The following is a 21,014-nucleotide window of genomic DNA, read 5'->3' on the forward strand; positions in this document are numbered from 1 at the left end:
AGAGTTTCATCAACTGCAACAGAATGAGTCTTAATCATAATTACCTTAACTCTTGTTGATTTGAATAGTATGTAATCATTGCTAAATTTGCTGGATTGTGTCCATCACTATACATTATGTTGTTAAAAAATTTCCTCTGCATTTACAGTAAAATTGAATGTGTGTGTGTGTGTGTGTGTGTGTGTGTATGCACGCACATGTACTCATGTCCATACCAACTCAAAGATATGGAGAAACAGTTTAAGAAAATGTGCACAAGAAACCTTATCATCCATGGTTTTACTTATATTTGTCTGATTAATTATAATATTCATAGGTTGGCTTAATAATAATATTAATAATAGGATTTATTTATATGCCACCCAATCACTGGGAATCCGGGCAGCTTACAACAGAAGGGATAATAGACAGCTTTTGGTTCTAAGGCTGGCTTTTGGTTCTAAAGTGACTTACAACACAAATCTTAGCACAATCTAAAGCCAACTGGAAAGAACAACGTTACTAAGTAATGCTAGAAAAATATAATCAGTTTTCAACACTTAAAAACCTACAAAGTGCTGTGCAGAATAGAGAAGTCTTGCCATAAATTTGAAGTCAGTCTAACCTCATGTACAAAAAGGAGGAAATTCCAAAATCAGGCTGTTGTCACAGAAAGACCTTGTTCTGCATATCCACTGGAGTGAATGCTTTTAGAGGTGGGACCTGGAAGAGGACCTCACGCCAAGATGGAAGAAAGAGTTATTTCTTCAGAAACTGTAGCTGAAAACCACCTTTATAGGTAAGAACTGGGGCATTGAATTAGCCCACTGCAACTGAAGCAAGACTGGTGCATTATGGTCTAAAACATAAGACACCAGAAAGCAATCCAGTTGTAGTTATTTGCATCAGCTTCAGTTTCTCAACATTATACAGTGGGCCTTTGTTATCTGCTGGAGTTGGATTCTAGGACCCCCCGTGGATTAAAAAATCTGTGGATGCTCAAGTCACATTAAATACAATGGCATAGTAAAATGGTGTCCCTTATATAAAATGGAAAATCAAGGTTTGCTATCTGGACTTTATAATTTTTTTTAATTTCTTCAATCAGTGGATGCTTGAATCCATGGATAAAAAAATCAGTGGATAAGGAGGGCCAACCGTATCATGTTAGTCATACAAGTAATAAACTCTTCATTTAGTTTTTCCAGCAGAAATGTCCTACAAGGATACAAACCTGTATTTTCACTACCACATGTTACGGTGATAAAAGGCCCTAGCTGAACAACTTTCTCTTTTATCTTCCATTAGCAAGAAGAATAAACCTTCCTTGGCAGGTAAGAACTTCAGCACCATGATTCACTTTCTGTTGCCTTCAAGCTGTCCTTCTGCAGTGTCCTTCTCCCAGTGTTGACTGCAAATCCACTTGGAGATAACAACTCATCCATCATGTAGTAACTGATTTCTTAAATGGGTCACCCCAAACAGAGCAATTTACTTGGTTACTAGATAGCATCACTGCTATAACAAATATTTTCTATGACATATAGTAATATAATAACCAGATTAAAGTTTGAGTTGATATTCTTTACTTGGTATCTTGAAATATCTGCTTCAGTACAAGAATGCTAGATTAGTATGAGAGATCTACATATTGCAAATTTCAATGGGGACCTTTAAAACACCTTGTCCTTATAGCCACTGAAATGTATACACTATCAGAAAGCTAAACCTAGTGTCACTTTATGGAGTAAATTGGCCGAGGATGAAAGTCTTTCCAATGCCAATAATGGGTTGCTAGTTGCATAAGTCAGATCTACTGTGACATTACAAAGGGTGTGATATATTACCTTTTCAAACATCATGCATGTTACACATTAGAAGAATCCCACATTAACTCAAGTGATGAGGTGTTTCATTTATATACATTTACATTGCAGGCGTGAAGAACAGATTACAGCTTCTTCCCCTTGCATGAGAAGAAAATCATGGCTATTTCATTCATGATGGTACTGTTACTGACACCAACTAGAGTAGACCTACTGAAATAATACAGTTTGCATATGTTATTGGTCAGCAATTGGATCAATGGTTGTACCCTAGCTGATGCTATTTAAACTGGATAACTATACTTTCCCCAACACTATTTTGTCTAAGAAGGCAGAACCATTCAAATGTCCAAAAGGAAGCCTTAGGAAATGGATGCTGTATTTTTCACTGGAAATTCAACATAAAACTATGCTAAGTTTGCAGTAAAATGCAAAGCACAGTGGAGAGCACATAAAGTGCTGATTGCCAAGAAAATCAGATAGCAAGAGATGTAGGTTCAGTTATTGGTTTGAAAGCTGCATCCCTCTCCAGAATCCAGCCAATTGGCAATGCATCTGTTTGTATCTGAGATCCTAATCAGATCTGCTACCCAGCAACCCTTTTCCTTTCCCCTCTTACCTTTGTGAATGTGATCATAAGAAGGGCTTCAGAAATTCACCATGCCAAAGAAATAAACTTTAGGTTTTAAGCAAATGTTACAAAAAGCCAAGCACAAACATGGATATTATGGGCTGCAGTGAACAACAGAGAATACATTTGCCATGGTTTTCAATATCTAGATTAGTGAAGCTCCAGATGCTTTGGCTCTAACCAGTAAGACCAAGGGTCAGGAATTCTGGGAGGTGAAATCCAAGAACTTTGAGAGCCTTTCTGGTTTAGAAGAACTTGGCCATATGGTGCCTAGATGTCTAGCTGGTGGCTGGAATTCTGTTAGTGACTAGGGATGGAAATAATACCTCACAATATTTAAAAAAGGTGAATAACCCAAACAAGCCCAAACTCATATATTCTGAGTGTTGAGAAACCCTGATGAGAAGAATCATGGATTGATGAAAAAAATTGCAGTTCAGGACTTATTCTGCACAAAAATTCCATGTGGTTGTTTTGTGCAAGAAACAACACTTTCTGCATGGAAAATAATATTTCAGTGGAGACATATTAATTCATGCAGAGAAATTTCTATTTTCTTTACAAAAAATACTGTAATGGGAAACTTATTCTGCATAAAATTCACACATGGTTGATATGCATAGAAAACAGCATTGTCTGCCCAGGAATTGATATGTTTGCATTGAAATATTATTTTCCATGTGGAAAATGGAGTTTCTTGCACAGACATTTCTGTTTTCTGTGCAAAACAATAGCATGTGAATTTTGCACAGATAGCAAATGGACTTCAAAAACTGCATGGCTTCAAAGACTTTCCTGCAGTGGGAAGAAAATTGCTGAAATTACTCACTGCTGACTTCAAGAAGAAACTTAGTGGAGAACTACATACTTATTAGTAACATATGCATGTATTACAACAGTGTATGTAATTTGGAGGCTATGGGAGGAACTCATAATTTCACTGTGGTCCAAAACACACTGCAGAAATAATCCACTTTGAGACCATGTTAACTGCCCTGGCTCAGTGCTAGGGAATCCTGGGAACTGTAGTCTATTATGGCACCAGAGCTCTCTGACAGAGAAGACTAAACATCTCACAAAACTACAGCTTGCAGATTCCCTAGCACTGACCAAGGGCAGTTAAAGTAATCTCAAACTAGATTATATGTGCAGTGTGTTTTGGACCTATGCCATTCTCAAAGATTTCCAGAAGTCTCATGGGAAGTCCTGGAAGATACACTTGTGTGCCTGCCTGCAGAAACATAGTTGAAGGCATAAGTGGATCCTTCTCAGGCATGCCGGACAAATCTGGCCAGACCCACAGGATGAAGGTAATCTTGCAGGAGGAAGTCAGAGGGCGGTTCTCTGCAGGCTTTCATGTTATGTCTCTCTGATGTCTAGTTGGCACATGCAAGAGGGAGCAGTATGTAAGGACAGGATGGGGAAAATATGGGCCACAGGCTGAACAACAATAACAAATTTTGGGGGATTTTTGTTGCACCCCCTGGATTCCCTAGCTGCCCCAAAAATTTAATTTTTTCAGAAATTCAGAACATTTCCCTACATCTCCATTATACATTATTTTAGACTTCCCTTAAACTGTTTTAGGCCCAAGAGAGGGTTTCATTTAACCTGAGATCCAGATTATTACTTGTGTGTGTGTGTGTGTGTGGGGGGGGATGACAGGGCATAGGGATGTGAGGTGGGAGATGTGGATCTTCATGGGTCCCGGGCTATGTCTAACCCCTGGCAGTTGCCAACCCCTGACCTTGAGCCATCTGCACTAGAAAAGAATGAACTCATGCTTCCGTGGGGCCATTCCATAGGGCCTCTGACAGCAAACGGAAGGGCAGATTCTAAATGTTTGATAACATCCTTCTGGTTTCCTGAATTAGTTCTTTTATGAACTGAGTGTGTATGTCTCTGCCCATCACTAGTAACCATGCTGTTGTAAATCCAAAACAAAATCTCTGCGCATTTTCTCCCTTTCTGCCACTATAACAAGTGAAAGAGAATATCATAAATCTAGTGAAAGGTTTTTGAAAAATCATTTTTGTTGAATAGTTACTGTATAAGTGTTTTAAATTTGTGACCCTCTTCTGAAGTCGTTGAGCCTTGCAAAACATGTAAGAGTTTTAATATTAACAAACTGATCCAGTTGGTTTGGCATGGTGGTCTGCGTAGCATATCTGGAATGTGTGGCATCTGCTCCCATTCCCCATGTCTGTAGAAATTGTTTTGGAAGTGACACATCTCATCTTGTTATGCTCCTCCTGATACAATGTGACTGGCTCCAATTGAGTGTGAAGCAGGCTTTGCTATACATGTGTTATTGAATCTATTATTAGCTAGAGACCAACAAGGTAACTTATGTTTACTGCTCCCTACATCTTTCTGCATGTGTACTTTCATAAAGGTAAAACAATCATACTCTTAGTACTGCTTTGAAGCACTGAGTCATTTTTATGCTACAAATCTGATATTAGACAGTGTACATTCAAGTCAAAGTGAAAAATAACATCAGTATCAAAATGCAAGACACAATCTAATAAGTAGTTTTCTTAAGCATTTCCTGAGGAAACCAAGAGGACCAAAAAGTGTGTAATTTTGACTACGTTATGCTCATAGGCTTGTATCAAATTGTGACTTTGCACTAGCTGAAAGTACATCTACTTGCAAACACTGGGGCACTCAATTGACATGCATGCTCCCTTTCCACTAGGGATGTGTCTTTTTTTAAATTAAAAAATTGTAAAAACAAACACACATGCAAAAACAAAAAACAAAAACAAAAACAATAACTTGTTTTTCAAGTGTTGAACAACCTCAAAAAGAAGAATCCTGGACTGTTGCAAATCTTTGCAATTTGGAACTTATTCTGTGCATATTCACATGCAGTTGATTTGCACAGAAAATAAGGAAGTCCAAAGTTGAAAACAGCCTTTGAGAAATGTGTGGTTTCAAAGACTTTTTTGCAGCAGGAAACTTTTTTGCTAAAATCGCTCATTTCCGTCTTTGAGAAGAAAGTGAAGAATTACATCCCAGATTTTTATTCCATTCCCTGAACACTAGCTTCCATTATTCTCCACCCTTCTCCCATTTCCATTTCTTTTTTTATTTATTTAATTTTTATAATATTTCCATAAACAAATATAGCCCTCTTGCATTGTTGTCACTGCCTTCAGTGTACCTATGCCAGTGAAGGAGTAGTTTAAAAGATAGGTTTTCGATCCATCTAAAACTAAAAAAAGTTCCATTTGTTGATAGATTTTTAAAATCCATCTTTTGAATGATGGGGACTTTTTGGGGACTTCAGTACTTTTACAGTTCAACTGTGTATTTTTTTTTTATCATGTGCACTTTTTTCCTTTTTCTGTTCAACTAATAGTACAGGAAATGGTGTTTTACTGTTATAATTAACATCCAAAGTAACTTTTATTTAGACAGGATTTCCCTACACCAGACCTTTCTAGGCTAAATCACTGTTTACTTACAGTATTCTATCCTCACATGAAAAGTAAGTTGTCATACACTGGATATGAGATTTTTTAAAAATTTTATCTTTTAGGGGCTGAGCAGACAGGCCAGAATGGACTGAGCCTGTACTATTTTGGCTTGGGTGCTCAAGTCAGTCCCTGGATTAATTCAGGGATGTGTGGGTTGTAATACACCTGTTCCTGCACACCTGTTCCTGCACTGACCCAGATCCTGCTACTGGTTCAAGCTGCTTGCTATGCCATTGCTCTTACTCAGAAGCCCCCTGCTGCCACATTTGATGCAGATATGGGGTGTCTGGCTGTACCCACATGGCCAGGTGCCACTGTTTTCATGTCAGATGTGGCAATGGGGGGGGGGGCTTCTGAGTATGAGCAATGGTGTGGCAAGGTAAGGAATGAGGGAGACTGTCTGAACAGCCAAGGATTGCAGCAGTTTCTAGGAAACTACGCAGCAAACCTGGGGTCAAAATATCGAAGTGCAAAGACTGTTTACCCTGAGATTGGGCTGGAACTACCAGATCCACATCCAGTCTGGCAGGATCAGGCCCCATCCTGACCCTGGGATGTTTGACCTGCAGCATCTGCAGTGGATGTTGCAAGACCAGTGGGAACCTAGACCTTTGGGCTCATGTGGATAACTCTTTAGTGTGTTATATAAAATGGGCATTTCTATGTTCAGCATTCAGAGTGGTTAGAGTGAAAATGAAATTTCTTAGTTCTATCTGGCCAGCAGCTTTGGAAAGAAAATTACTAGATGTGTTTACAATGAAAATTACTAGCTATATTTACCACCTGCAGGGATTATTGTTTTCTCAATTTTGTGCTTGAATTTAGGAAATCATTTCTTTCTTGCAAGTACATGGGTGTATGTTCTGAATTTAGGATAAATTGTAGCATCTTCTTAGTGCATGTTTGAGAACCCAGCAGCTTGCATATTTTGCATGTAGTAGGTATGCATCCACCCCACCATGCTCCTAAGCAGGAAGTAAGTGGGGCTATTATAACCCATGGAAGAGTAATCAGGTGGAAAAATGGAAGTGCACTTTGGCAGGTGGAACTAAAGATAAGAAACAGAAGTGTTTCTCAGAAAATAAGGGTGGGTTACAGACCGCCCATTTAGGGCGGGCTGCACTCGCCCCTTTCCCCGGTGTATCGGGGCCTCAGCTGCCAGAACGGCAGCCGCTGAGGCCCTGATCCGCCGCTTTTCAGGCTGCGGGGAAGCGGCAAAACGCAGCTTCCGCGCAGCCTGAAAAGGGGTGTCCTTGGGGCTTCAAGCCCCAAGGACACCCCGCGGCGGCGGGAAGAAGGAGAAAGGGGCCGCTTGGCCCCTTTCTCTCTTGCTTCGCTGGGCGCAGCCATCTGAAAGCTGCGCCCAGCGATGCAAAGCGGCGCTGCAAACCAGGAAGGAGCTCCGAAATGGAGCTCCTTCCTGGTCCGCACTAAGGGCGCACAAGGCGCCCTGGCGCAGAGCGAGAACGTCACATCCGCGCCGCCCCGTATAGAGGTGGCGCGGCCGTGACGTCCTCATGGCGGTGGCTGTCTGGAACAGCCACTGTCATTTTTTATGCGCAGAGCGCGTATTAGGGTTAGGGAGGTGCGGAAGCACTGCACCTCCCTAACCCTAGTACGCGCTCCGTGCGTACTTTAATGGCGGTGTGTAACCTGCCAGAGTTCTCTTTGAGAAAAGAAAGAAAAGAAATGTGTATGTTTTGTGCAGAATAAATCTCAAATTGTCAAAATTCTCCGCAGTCCAGCATTCTTCCCATCATTGTTTCTTGTCAAACATGTTTTTGAACATTAACTATCCCTCCAATATTCTTCTGAAACCCCTTTCTCAGAATTATCAGCTTTCTGCTAAACTCAAAATTACAAGTCCCTATAGATAAATAAAGGCTTTAGGGATTCCAAGATGAGAGCTACATTTTTCCCCTTTCTGTAATATATTTACAGTAGCTATTGATATTTGCCAATGCAGCAGTAACCAGATGTGAAGCCTGGAATCTATAACTCTACAGAGATAGAAAATACATAAATATATTATTTTTGGAAAGGAGACTCTTAGAAATATGCTGCCCCTATTTTTAAATACAAATACTTGGTCAGAGGAAATGTCAGAGGAAGGGGTAAGGTGTTACAACTAAACAAGCAATGCAAAGAATCATAGAATCATAGAATCATAGAGTTGGAAGAGACCACTAGGGCCATCCAGTCCAACCCCCTGCCATGCAGGAAATCCAAATCAAAGCATCCCTGACAGATGGCCATCCAGCCTCTGTTTAAAGATCTCCAAGGAAGGAGACTCCATCACCCTCCGAGGGAGTGCATTCCACTGTCGAACAGCCCTTACTGTCAGGAAGTTGCTCCTAATGTTGAGGTGGAATCTCTTTTCCTGTAGCTTGCATCCATTGTTCCAAGTCCTATTCTCTGGAGCAGAAGAAAACAAGCTTGTTCCCTCCTCAATATGACATCCCTTCAAATATTTAAATAGCACTATCATATCACCTCTTAACCTTCTTTTCTCCAAGCTAAACATCCCCAGCTCCCTAAGTCGTTCCTCATAGGGCATGGTTTCCAGACCCTTCACCATTTTTGTCGCCCTCCTTTGGACACGCTCCAGTTTCTCAATGTCCTTTCTGAATTGTGGTGCCCAGAACTGGACACAATATTCTAGGTGGGGCCTGACCAAAGCAGAATACAGTGGCATTATTACTTCTCTTGATCTAGACACTATACTTTTATTGATGCAGCCAAAAATTGCATTGGCCTTTTTAGCTGCCGCATCACACTGTTGACTCATGTTCAACTTGTGGTCTACTTGGACTCCTAGATCCCTTTCACACGTAGTTTCATTCAGCCAGGTGTCCCCCATCCTATATTTGTGCATTTTATTTTTCCGCCCTAAGTGCAATACCTTACATTTCTCCGTGTTGAATTTCATTTTGTTAGCTTTGGCCCAGCTTTCTAGTCTATTCAGGTCATTTTGAATCTTGGTCCTGTCCTCTGGGGTATTAGCTATTCCCCCTAATTTGGTGTCATCTGCAAATTTGATAAGTATGCTCCCAATTCTGTCATCCAGGTCATTGATAAAGATGTTGAATAACACTGGGCCCAGGACAGAGCCCTGTGGGACCCCACTGGTCACTTCTCTCCAGGATGAAAAGGAACCATTGTTGAGCACCCTTTGGGTTCGGCCGGTCAACCAATTACAGATCCATTTAACAGTTCCTTTGTCTAGCCCACATTTTACAAGCTTGTTTGCAAGAATGTCATGGGAAACCTTGTCAAAGGCCTTACTGAAATCCAGATATACTATATCCACAGCATTCCCTTCATCTACCAAGCTGGTAATTTTATCAAAGAAAGAGATTAGATTTGTCTGGCATGACCTGTTTCTCTGAAACCCATGTTGAGTTTTTGTGATTATGGAATTGCCATCTAGATGTTCACAGACTCTTTGTTTAATTATCTGCTCTAGAATCTTTCCTGGGATTGATGTCAGACTAACTGGACGATAATTGTTGGGATCCTCTTTTTTCCCCTTTTTGAAGATGGGGACAATGTTTGCCCTCCGCCAGTCTGCTGGGACTTCTCCTGTTTTCCAGGAGTTTTCAAAGATTATTGCCAATGGCTCCGATATTACATTTGCCAGTTCTTTTAATATCCTTGGATGGAGTTCATCTGGTCCTGGAGACTTAAATTCATTTAGATTAACAAGGTGTTCCTCTACTATCTCTTTACTTATTTTGTGCTGAAATTCCCCTATTCTGTCCTCTGCTCCATTATCCTCAGGTTGAGCACCCTTTGCCTTTTCTGAGAAGACTGAGGCAAAGAAGGTGTTGAGTAATTCTGCCTTTTCTCTGACCCCTGTTAACATTAACATCTGTTAATGAAGGTGTCAAAGAGTAATATTATCTAAAGAGATGAGAAATCCCCCATTTTCCTCCTAGATTCTGGGAGTGACTATTTGGCCCCAAACTCCCTTAAGTTGCCCTATCCCATCTTGGAGCCTAAAAACTCAGATTGCTTAACACTTTGCAAAATTATACTATCAGTGTAAAGGAATGTGCATCCTTAAAGACATGGAATGACTTTAGGAAGAAAGTGAAGTGAAGTGTTGGGAGAAGGCAAACACCAGTCATTAAAATATATATTGCACTATCTAAACTTTTTTTAAAATGCATACTCTTTTAAGGACTCTTTCTGTGTAAAGCAGTTGAACTGTTGGAAACTCTATGTTAAACAAACAGGTTTTAATCTACAGTGTCATGTTTCCAAAATACTCATGCACTATCACCTCTGCAGAGAAGATGTAATGCTTCCTAAAACAGTCAGCACTATTCCTAACAATTAACCTGATGCTCTTGTTTAGTATTGAAAAGGTGAGATTTTGGGGCTCCCTCCCTCTCTTTTTAATTTTTTACCAAAATCACACTGATAGTGTTTACACAGTTTACATAATAAACTGAATGAAAAAAGAATAAGATTTAAAAAACAAAAGAAAATTCAGATGGGGTAGAAAGTGACAGATTTGCTGTTTAGTCAGGCTTTCAGTGCTTAGCTCTTAAAAGCTTGTGTCAGAATTTGTGCATATGCAAGAATATTGGTAGTTCTGAATTGGGGATCAATGTGCCCTCTACAAACTGTCTACTCATCTTTAACAGCTGCTTGGTCCTTTCTATGCTGGGAAAAGCTCTGCCTATTGAATTTGTACATGGCAAATGGGTGAGAATTTCGTTCATTTGGGGGGAAATTTAACAAAATTTTGCACTTTTTTGTGATCGAAACAACATTAAATGTGAACAATTTAATGTGGAAGAGAGGAAAAAAAGGAAAGTAACTGATATCTAATTTAGACCCGTTTTCCAAACTCTTCTCATTCAAATTTCAACAAGAACCTGTTTCAGTGCATCCAACTGCAGGAAAAGTGCTGGACTCATCTGCTCATTTCCCTGTTCACCAGCAACATGGAAAAGGCCATGTTCTGTGCTGCTGAAAAGGTGGGCTTGAGGGGGGGGGGGGGTTACCTTTAAATGGGAACTGTGATGTCATAAGTCAGACATATGACATCATAACTATGGGATGTCAACCATTATGTCCAATATTTGCCTGTTATTTTCAGAACAATATAATGGAAAGGATATTATTATAGGGCCTGGTTTACCTTTTGTTTGTTAGCCAGCTTTATTTATTTATTTATTTATTTATTTATAAAGTTTATTAGCAAAATAAAAGCTTTTTTTGCTTATGTGCTGAAAATGATGTACAAATGGTTAGAAAGCATAAATACCCTATTAAACAACAAGCTTTTTAAAACCCCTTCAAACTACAAACATAACAAAACCATATGCCTATTATTAGTTAAGAAACTAAAAACAAATCAGAATTACCCAATAAAAGTTTTGAATGTAGAAACAATCTTTAAAGCTCTTGGTGGAAATTAGATAAAGAAAAAATTGATGGAATTCCTCTGGTAAATAATTCACCAGAGGCAGAAGACGATTTTTCCTGTGACCTTGCATATTTCAAACAATAAATGATGATACACAGATCAAGTCTATTTTGCTGATTTCAGTGTGGAATGAGAGCCATATGAGAGAAGAAGATACTCCTGAAAGTATGCAGAACATTTCGGGATTTATATAGTGGTCAACACCAACATTGTGAATAGGCTTCAACTGATAGTCAGCACCAGAGGACCAGCTGCAGAGTGATGTATATTTCCCCAAAACAGTGCTTTTTAGTACAGTAGTAATTCAATTATGAGATTACCAGTATTTCAGTTGTCATGGCCAAGCTATCCCAGTCCAGGGCAATATGCAGATGATGTACCAGCACCAATTACTAATAGATATACTTGTCTTAAGTATGTGGAGCTGCACACACTAGGAGCTATTAATCTAGAAAAAGTCTGGCGAAGAGGAAGGGTTTATATGCAGGCTGCCACTTGGTGCAATTCATTGTTCTGTCGGTGCAGCTGATCTTGTTTCCTCATTATTTGCAGCTGGGTGTTGTCCCTCCTTCTGAATAGACCCCAGCTCCTCAGCAGACCCTATGTCTTGACTATACTAGGGACAATCCATCTTAACTGATGCTTCTAGTGCTGGGGAACAACTGTTAATCTGAGACCAAGTTCACCAAGTTCTCAAAACCTGGTAATTCTGTATCAACAATATCCACACCACCACAGGCAAAGGGTAATTGAATGCACATCCTGCCATAAGTGTTTATGGCTGATAAACAACTGAGATCTAGAAAGGCCTAACATTGTCTGCACCTTTGTGATAGGACCAATGACCACTGGTAGCAAGGGGCTGCGTGACTGCCTGGCAAACCCATCAGGTGCCATTTCTGCCAGCCAGGCTGCTTCTGCCATGGAGAGGGTGGGGTGCTGCTGCCACCTGGAAGCCCCTTTTGGATCTAGCAGAGTTGCTGGTCAAGCGGGAAAGGGAAGTAACTCTTTTTTCTACCCCAGCCAGCAGGACACCTGGAAACCAGCCCCTTACTACCAGTGGCTGTTGATCCTACTTATCACAAATGTGTAAACAATGATAGGCTTTGATTGGTCTCAGTTGGTTATCAGGCATGCACACCTAGGGCAGGACACTCAATTATCCTTTGCCTGAGGTGGGGTGGATATTGTCAACACAGAATTACCACCTTTTGAGAACAACAGTTATTTAGGCTCCAGTCAGAATCTCACAAAGAAAGAAGGTCTACTCTTTTCTTTGCTGTTGCCATAGATGTCCTGTTCATCTGCCTTGGAATATGCAAAGATGTAAGTATTACTGATGCCACTTTTCAGTAAATGGCCTCAGTTACCCTCCTATATGGAAGGGAAGCAGGACAAGAACCAGACCTAACTCCAAATGTAATACAGTAAAAGTAGTGGTATCACTCTGGCCTGTTACAGACAGCCAAAATAAAGCTGCTTCGAGTCACTTTGAAGGTATGGTATTTCAATGATACATGCGTCCTAAGAGTCCAAAGGCCACACCAAAGCCATGCTCCAGTCCTAAGGACTGGAGTGCAGCTTTGGTGAAGCTTCCAGACCCGTAGGGCTCATGCATCATTGAAATACCATACCTCCAAAGTGACTCGAAGCAGCTTTATTTTGGCTGTCTGTAACAGGCCTAAGTTTCCACACTGTGATGACATCAGCTGTAGTGTTGCCACTTGTCTTAACCATTACTGCATTGCATTTGGCAGTTAGGACTTGTTCTGATCCTCCTTCACTTTAGTCCACTGCTTTTTGTTTTATACCTTAAGTGTAGGAGGTTTACTGATGCTGCTCACTGAATCAACACTTACATCTTTGTGTATTCCAAGGCAGGTGAACCGGGCACCTATGGCGACAGAAAACGAAAGAGTAGATAGCCTTTCTCTGTGAGATTCTAATTGGAACCTAAATGCAATTGGACCTCCGTAGCCACAGATTTTTTAATACATGGATTCAAGAATCCATGGCTTGAAAATATTCCCAAAAATTTATAAATTCCAATAAGTAAACCTGGATTTTCCCATTTTATATAAGAGGCACAATTTTCCTGTGCCATTTTATATAATGGAATGAGCATCCACTGATTTTATTATCCATGGAGGATCCTGGAACCAAACCCCAGCAGATACCAAGGGTCTACTGTAATAGTGACATATTGTTAAGAACTTCATTAAGTTATTAATTAAATTAACATGAAATGGAAAACATCATTATGCATGGTTTAGCAGCCACACACTAGTTAAGAATGTAGGAGTGCCTCCAGCTAAAACTAGAGTGGAAAGTGATAGCAGACATTGGGAAGTTCTGCCACAGAAAATGTAGCAGTCATGTTTATCCTCTAATCTTAATGTTAATTTGAAGCAAATGAAGCCTCAGGGCTAGTCTACGCTTTTAAACTACTCCTCATTTCAATTGAATAGATTAGAATGCCACACACAGTTTTCAGGAGTTTAGACTTTTTGTGGGGGTGTGGCAGAAAAAGGCTTCACAGTTTTACCAGAGTATATACTGAAATCTGAAGAAATTATCATACATGTGGCTATCTATCTGCTTTGCATGCATTTTGGTGGGTGTACATTTTCAGTACAGGGAGGATGAATAGGTATGAATAGATATGAATTTTCACAAAACATTGAAGACAATTAACTTCTTAACTGTCAATGTGAATGAGTGAAAAGGTGCACGAATTTGCATAGTACACCTAAGTGTAAACTAGCCCTTAGAAATCCATTCTTTTTTAACAATAACAGCTGAATGCTTCAACATTGGGTTTCATTGGTGGTGAAAGGCCTCAAAATCTTCATTAAGATATATCGCTTTTCCCCAACAACAATAGATTTGACCTGTAGCAGGGGATCATGAAATCCTACGTCCCAAAACATGTGATTTTTATTGAAGGAAGGAATATGAATCTGATACAAGAGTTGAGCACTAATTGTGGATTTGTCATGCTATATATACTGACTGCCCGGAAAGTCTCTGCAGTAGAATAACAACATTCACATTGGTTTGTTCCTGATGTCTCTATAACAGAGTACCATGAACATATCATGAGTAACTCATGACAACCAAGAACTTGCTAGCTGTGGGATTCTGGAAGTCCTCATCCAAGAAAGCAACTCCCATCAGAGGAATTTGGATAAAAAGGAGTGTATGTTTGTGTGTGTGATGGATGGAAATTGCTAGATCATTCAAACCAGCAAGCTGTAACACCTGGAAAGAAGGAAGGAGACAATGTTCATTACTATAATTCATAGATAGATAGATAGATAGATTGATTGATTTATTATAGCCATAGACCAGCACAATATTACTATACATTTCTGCTTTTTAAAACTTGAATTCTTGAAAACTTCAAATATGGTATTCAAATATTCATTGTTCACCCCTTTTTATTTCATCATTATTATTTTCAAGTAAAAGTCAGTAAAAACATTGATCACACTCTGGTTTACTCACTGAACGATTTGCAGCTTTGCAAAATGGAGTAAGTAGGAAGAGTTCAGGCTGTACCATGTTGAAAACAAGAATACACACTCCTGCCAAGAATGAGTTATAAAACACTATCTCACTTACAAAGTGATTGTCTGTGGTGAGTGATACTAAGAAGAGATAAAAGTAAAGTAGCTGATGAATGGAATCCACTTTCATAATTGTAAACGATGCCATGTGCTTGCAATCACTTTAAAAATGATCAAACGTAACAAGAGACAGTGTTGACAGATGTAGAAAAAGTGTTAACTTTGTCTTTAATCTGTTTGTGTCTGTGCATATGCATACATGTGCACTGAAATCTTAGAACTTCTTAAATATTAACTGTTAGGAAAGTATCTTGTATATGAAATAATCAATAACAACAACAAAATGAAAAACATTATAAAGGAAATGGGTGGCAAGATACAACACTGGTTCATATAGTACAAATGTAACATGCTCTAGCATGATTTGTGTTCAGACAGTCATACTTTGAACCTCTACACACAGAACAACACCCATACATTCCTCCGTGCACTATATATATATATCTATATATATATATATGGGGTCTGTTGCTTTTAAGGTTCCTATTTGTGTGGTTCAGACCAGAATGAATCACAAAAATCTAATTACTATAAAGTGTTCCTCCATTGCACCCTACCTCCCTCGAATGGGGAGGTGACCAGTAGGAATAAGATCTTGTGCTGTTTTTGCCCCCCCTCTCCAGTTTCTGAATGTACTTTTTGCTCTACATTTGTGTCCACTACAATGTACAAGATGGTAAAGGCTTCTTATTTCAGTTCATCTTCCTCTTTCTTTCGCTCTCTAGAGAACTATTGTCATATACATCTATTACTTGAAATAACATTATGGGAGTGGGAAAAGAATCTTACCCCATCTAACATAACAGTTAAAATTTCAAGAGCTGCTTTGAATGTAGGCATGGGAGTTCTTCACTAAGTTTCATCCTGAATGAAGCAACAAGTAATTTTAACAATTTTCTACTCATTGTGGGGGAAAAAACAACCTTGAAAACTATGCAGTTTCAGCAGCTTATTCATGATTCAGGACTTATACAGAAAATTTGCATGTGTTGATTTTGTGCAGAATGCAGCATTTTCTATGTGGAAAATAATACTTCATTGCAGAAATATTAATTCCTGCACATAAAATGCAATGCAGGAATATTTCCTATATAGAAAAAAAGGTTCTTTTGTAGAAAAAAATTCTTATGCAAATAAACCATGTGAGAATTTTCCTCAGAATAAATCCCCAATTACAACACCTTTTGCACAGGAAATTGAGAGTTGGATATATTTGGTTGCTACAACGCACGTCTAAACAGACACTTCCATGGCCTTTGGAAATTTGATCCAGTTGCTTTTACCTGGAAGAAAATTGATCCCAAAGGGAAAGGGCCATGTCCTCACCACAGGCAGTGCTGTTGTAGAGTGGGGGACAAGATCATCCTCTTTGGAGGCACCAGTTTTCAGAGATGCATCAAGCACAGCGGAGGCAGTGACAGTGCCCCTTGCCCTTTTAGCACCCAGAGCCAAGGCAGCAATGCAACTGGAGTGAAGAGGGTGTGTCTGAGTAGAGGACATAAAGATCACTCCCACAACTCCCATACAGTATGCTATGTTATACTTTAACTATTATTATGTTATGTATTGCATTTTGTAATTTGTATTTTTTCTTACTTTTTTTCTTTTTATTTTGGTATTATGATATGTTTGTATTTTGTTTTAATTTATTTAATATTAGCTGAGGGGAGTTGTGCAGGGGAGGGAAAGGATTAATTATGACCTTTATTTATTGCAATGTATTCTTTTGATATTGTTTGAAATGTGTTATATTATATTGTACTCCTCTATTGTAACCCACCTAGAGTCCATTTGATTGGGCGGGATATAAATAAATCCATATTATTATTATTATTATTATTATTATTATTGAGATTACTTAATAATCATAGAATCCAAATGGGCAATTCCCAAAATATAACTGATAATGAGTTTTATGCCCAAATACCTTGAAGGCACTAGATTCCATCTAATCTTTGAAATTAAGAGTGTCAGGTCTGGGTAGTGCTTGGATGGGGCAGAGCCAACAAATATCAGATACTGTGGACTATATTCTTAAGGAAGGCAATCATCTGAGAGCATTCTTTGCCTAAGTAAAGTCTATGAAATATATAGGGTTGCCATTAATTCAACAGGTGACTTTGAAGACATGTCCTTTATTTTTCAAATTATTGAGTACTATGAATATGCTGTATTGTGATATGTGCCTCTGCAAGTGTTGGGCTTTCAAATTTTCATGTTTTAACATTTTTAGGTTTTTTTGTGTGTGGAAATGCAACTGAGAAGTGCCTTCGCCAGATTTTTGATTGTTTATGAGCAGTTTTCCTTCATATGCTAAGACACCCAATTCTGGCAGCAGAAACTGGATTCCATTTTCTTTAAAAAAGTAGTTAAATATCATTGTGACAAGAAGTTCTAGTAATCTGCAGCACTCTATGCAGCTGAACTGAGAAGTGTGCTCTTGTGCATCAGATTTCCTTTTGATGGCTTCATGTATTTATCCAGAGTTCAGTCTTGCATGTGTGATTGCTGAATTGGCTCCCTGTCTACATAATAATAATGTGTGAGAAGTTTGCTCCATCAACATTTTTAATGGATCTACCTGATCTGAACTTTCTGGATAAAACACAGAAATTGATGGAATTTACTATTGGGAATCTACACATGTTCATTCTTGTGGTGTACTCTGTGAAAGGGGAAAATGCATTCAAATAATATGTGTACAATTCATAAATGGAAAAAGTGACTCAATACATTGGCACAAAAACACTGGCCAGGATCCTATTGTGGCACAAGGCGTGTGCTTTTCTCAGTTGTGGGATTTGTTCCACATTTTTGTCACTCTCACAAACAGTATTCCAGCCCTCTTTGTGAAAAGACCAGGCAGAGCAATGGACCTGCCTGATGTGCCAGTTGGGCACCCAAGCCGAGTTTCATTATGTGTGAGTTCCTGCTGCATATCTAACTGGCTCATTGCATTAGCCATATATATTTTCACTTCCTTGCTGCCTGATCCAGTGAAAGGTACAATGGCAGGCTTTTTTGGTCTCCCAGTACTGAAAGGGATCTTGGTTGTTATTAAAACCAATTTAAGATCATTTTATTTTTTAAATTTCAATTTATCCTTTTAACTTCAGGGTGAATTGTTTGAAAACTATAAATAGTTTAGTTTAATTCTATTTTATTGTTCACTTTTTGTATGCTTTTATTTGTGATGCTCTTTTAAATTGTGAGCTGTTTTGAATCTCAGTTTTAGGAGGGGTGAATTGGGATACAAATAAATATAATAGCAACAACAACAATAACCAAACAACAATAATAGTAGTGAGCTCCAATAAAAGGAAAAGGGTGTTTTTTGGCTGTTGCTTTTATATTAGATTGCTAAACCTTTTTAAAAGTTATTATTTCTATGGCTTGCACTTATTGTTTGACCACCTTATGCATTACCACTCTATCAAAAAGGGGATTCATTTGTGGAATATAACATACACCTGGTGACAGTGGAAGTGTTCTTGGCAGAGGGAGTAAGGGTCCTATTGCAAAATACTACACAGCCTCTTTTTGGCCAATCTCGCTCCCCTCACAAGACAAGGCTAGGCCAGTCCATGACATATACTCATTAAAAATTATTTACGATGAAAAATCTCTGGAAAAATGTAAAATTTAGGGGAGGAAAGGTGCTCTGAGGAATGCTTTTGGCAGTAAAGGGTATGAGCTGAGCTTTCTCCAGTCCTGCATTAATGTATCAATTTGGGAAATGCACGGATAAATATATACATGGATCCCCCCCTTTTTTTTAAAATAAAAAATGGGACTTGTATAGAAAGAAATTGAAAGCAGGAAGGAAGGAAGTATATGCAAAGAGGCAAGTATGTTGTAAGGGATGATGGGAGTTGTAGCTCTTCACCTCTGGCTCGAACTCACCACCTTGTCACGCACTGGCACTGACCAGTTTTGGCCAGTGGTTAAAGCTTTGCTCTAAAGCAGCAGAGTTACAGAGAATAGGCTGAAGACCCTGACAAACTCTCCAAGCCTTCTCACTCTTGCTTCCACAGAAGTCTTCCCACTTCTTCAGGATCCAGCTGGCTCTTGTATCTTCACTCAAGACACCAGACAACTCAGTAGTCTTATATAAAAGATCTACTTTATTCTACTATATACAGCTCCAAAACTATCCAACACAACTCCAATATTCCTCCACAACTATCCACTACTACCCACAAAATACATTGGGAATCATAGCCATTATTATAGCCCTTGGAAAAACCACCCACTCTTGTCAGTTTCCACCCAGTGGGCGTGTACAACCACTTTCATTGGTTCTCTTGGTTCATCCCATGATTAATGATTTCATCATCTCACCTTGTCCACTTAACAATTCTCAGGTGTGTTCAATTATCCACTTTGCATTTCTGTCCTTGGCATTTAGGACTTGCTAATTACATTACCATTTACACCTGTGTGGCTTCTAATTGCTTTTTGCCGAGTCATCCTGACTCTCACACACATGTTTTATTTCTTTGACTGTATATCCCATGTTGCTTTTCCTTAACATGTTTCATCACATTTCTGTACTGATCTGTGTTTTGCTGTCTTAAAATACACTAGACACATAAATGTGTACTATTTAAAGACAGTAGGTTCTTGATATCTACTGAGGTTTGGTTCCAGGATCCTCCATGGATACCAAAATCCATGGATGCTCAAATCTCGTTGTATGTAGTGGGATAGTAAAATTGTTTTCCTTATATAACATGACAAAACCAAGGTTTGCTCTGTGCATGTGTGTGTGTGAAATATATATATATGGAATATTTTCAATCCATGGATGGTGGATTATTATTATTATTATTATTATTATTATTATTATTTGTATCCCACCCCTCTGAGAACACTCGGGGCGGCTAACAAAGTTAAAAATACAAAACATATAAAATCCCTGGTGTCCTCCCCTCCTTAAAAAAGTATTAAATTCAATGCAATATTTAAAAAACAGAACAAAAAACAACAACAAACAAACAAAATACACACTTTATAAGACTTTCTTTTTAACTAACTGCAAAATTTGAAGGAGAAATCAGAAGGCTAACTGGCATCATAGTCAACATATCAACCTACAGTGCTAGTGCTAGTTACCCCAGAATCCCTTAGCACTGAGCCATGGCAGTTAAATAGTGTTAGTCTGGATTATTTCTTCAATAAGGATGCAGCTAGTGTGTATCTACTCTGGCCCGTTACAGATGGGCGTAAAAGTGTGTGCTCCGCACGTGCTAGGGTTAGGAAGCGGCATCCTTTCCGGACGCTCCCAACCCTAGCATGCGCGGAGCGCGCACAAAATGGTGGCGGACATTCCATACGGCTGCCGCCATTACGATGTCACGACCGCGCCGCCTCTATATGGGGCGGGGCAGATGTGACGTCATCACACCGCACCAGGGCGCATAGTGCGCCCTTTCCCCGGCCACAAAAGGAGCTCTGAAACGGAGCTCCTTTTGCCGTTTGCGTCACTGGGCGCAGCCTTCAGACGGCTGCACCCAGCGACGCAGAGGAGAAATGGGCCAAGCGGCCCTTTTCTCCTCCTCCCCGCTGCCACGGGGTGTCCTTGGGGCTTGAAGCCCCAAGGACACCCCTTTCCAGGCTGTGGGGAAGGGGCCTTTTGCCATTTCCCTGCGGCCTGGAAAGCGGCGGATCGGGGCCTCAGCGGCTGCTGCTCTGGCCGCTGAGGCTCCGATCCGGCTGGGAAAGGGGCGGGTGCAGGCCGCCGCTTTTTGGCAGTCTGTAACCCACCACAGTTATAGCACCATCATTCCGCTTTAATTACCATGGCTCTATCCTATGGGAGACTGAGATGTCTTGTTTGATGAGGTTCTTCCGATTCTCTGTTAAAGAGCTCTAGTGTTGTAGATTAGGAAAGTCTACTAGAGTTCCCTAGCCAGATACTTTGCCAAATGACAAATCCCAAAACACTGTGAGATGGAGCCATGGCAATTAAAGGATCTATGGAATGACTGTTATCATGCAGTTTAAATATATTACTCACTACCT

The sequence above is a fragment of the Sceloporus occidentalis genome, unplaced genomic scaffold (assembly GCF_023333645.1).
Source record: "Sceloporus occidentalis isolate IW3139 unplaced genomic scaffold, rSceOcc1.0.p SCAF_6, whole genome shotgun sequence".
In the NCBI taxonomy this organism is placed as follows: Eukaryota; Metazoa; Chordata; class Lepidosauria; order Squamata; family Phrynosomatidae; genus Sceloporus; species Sceloporus occidentalis.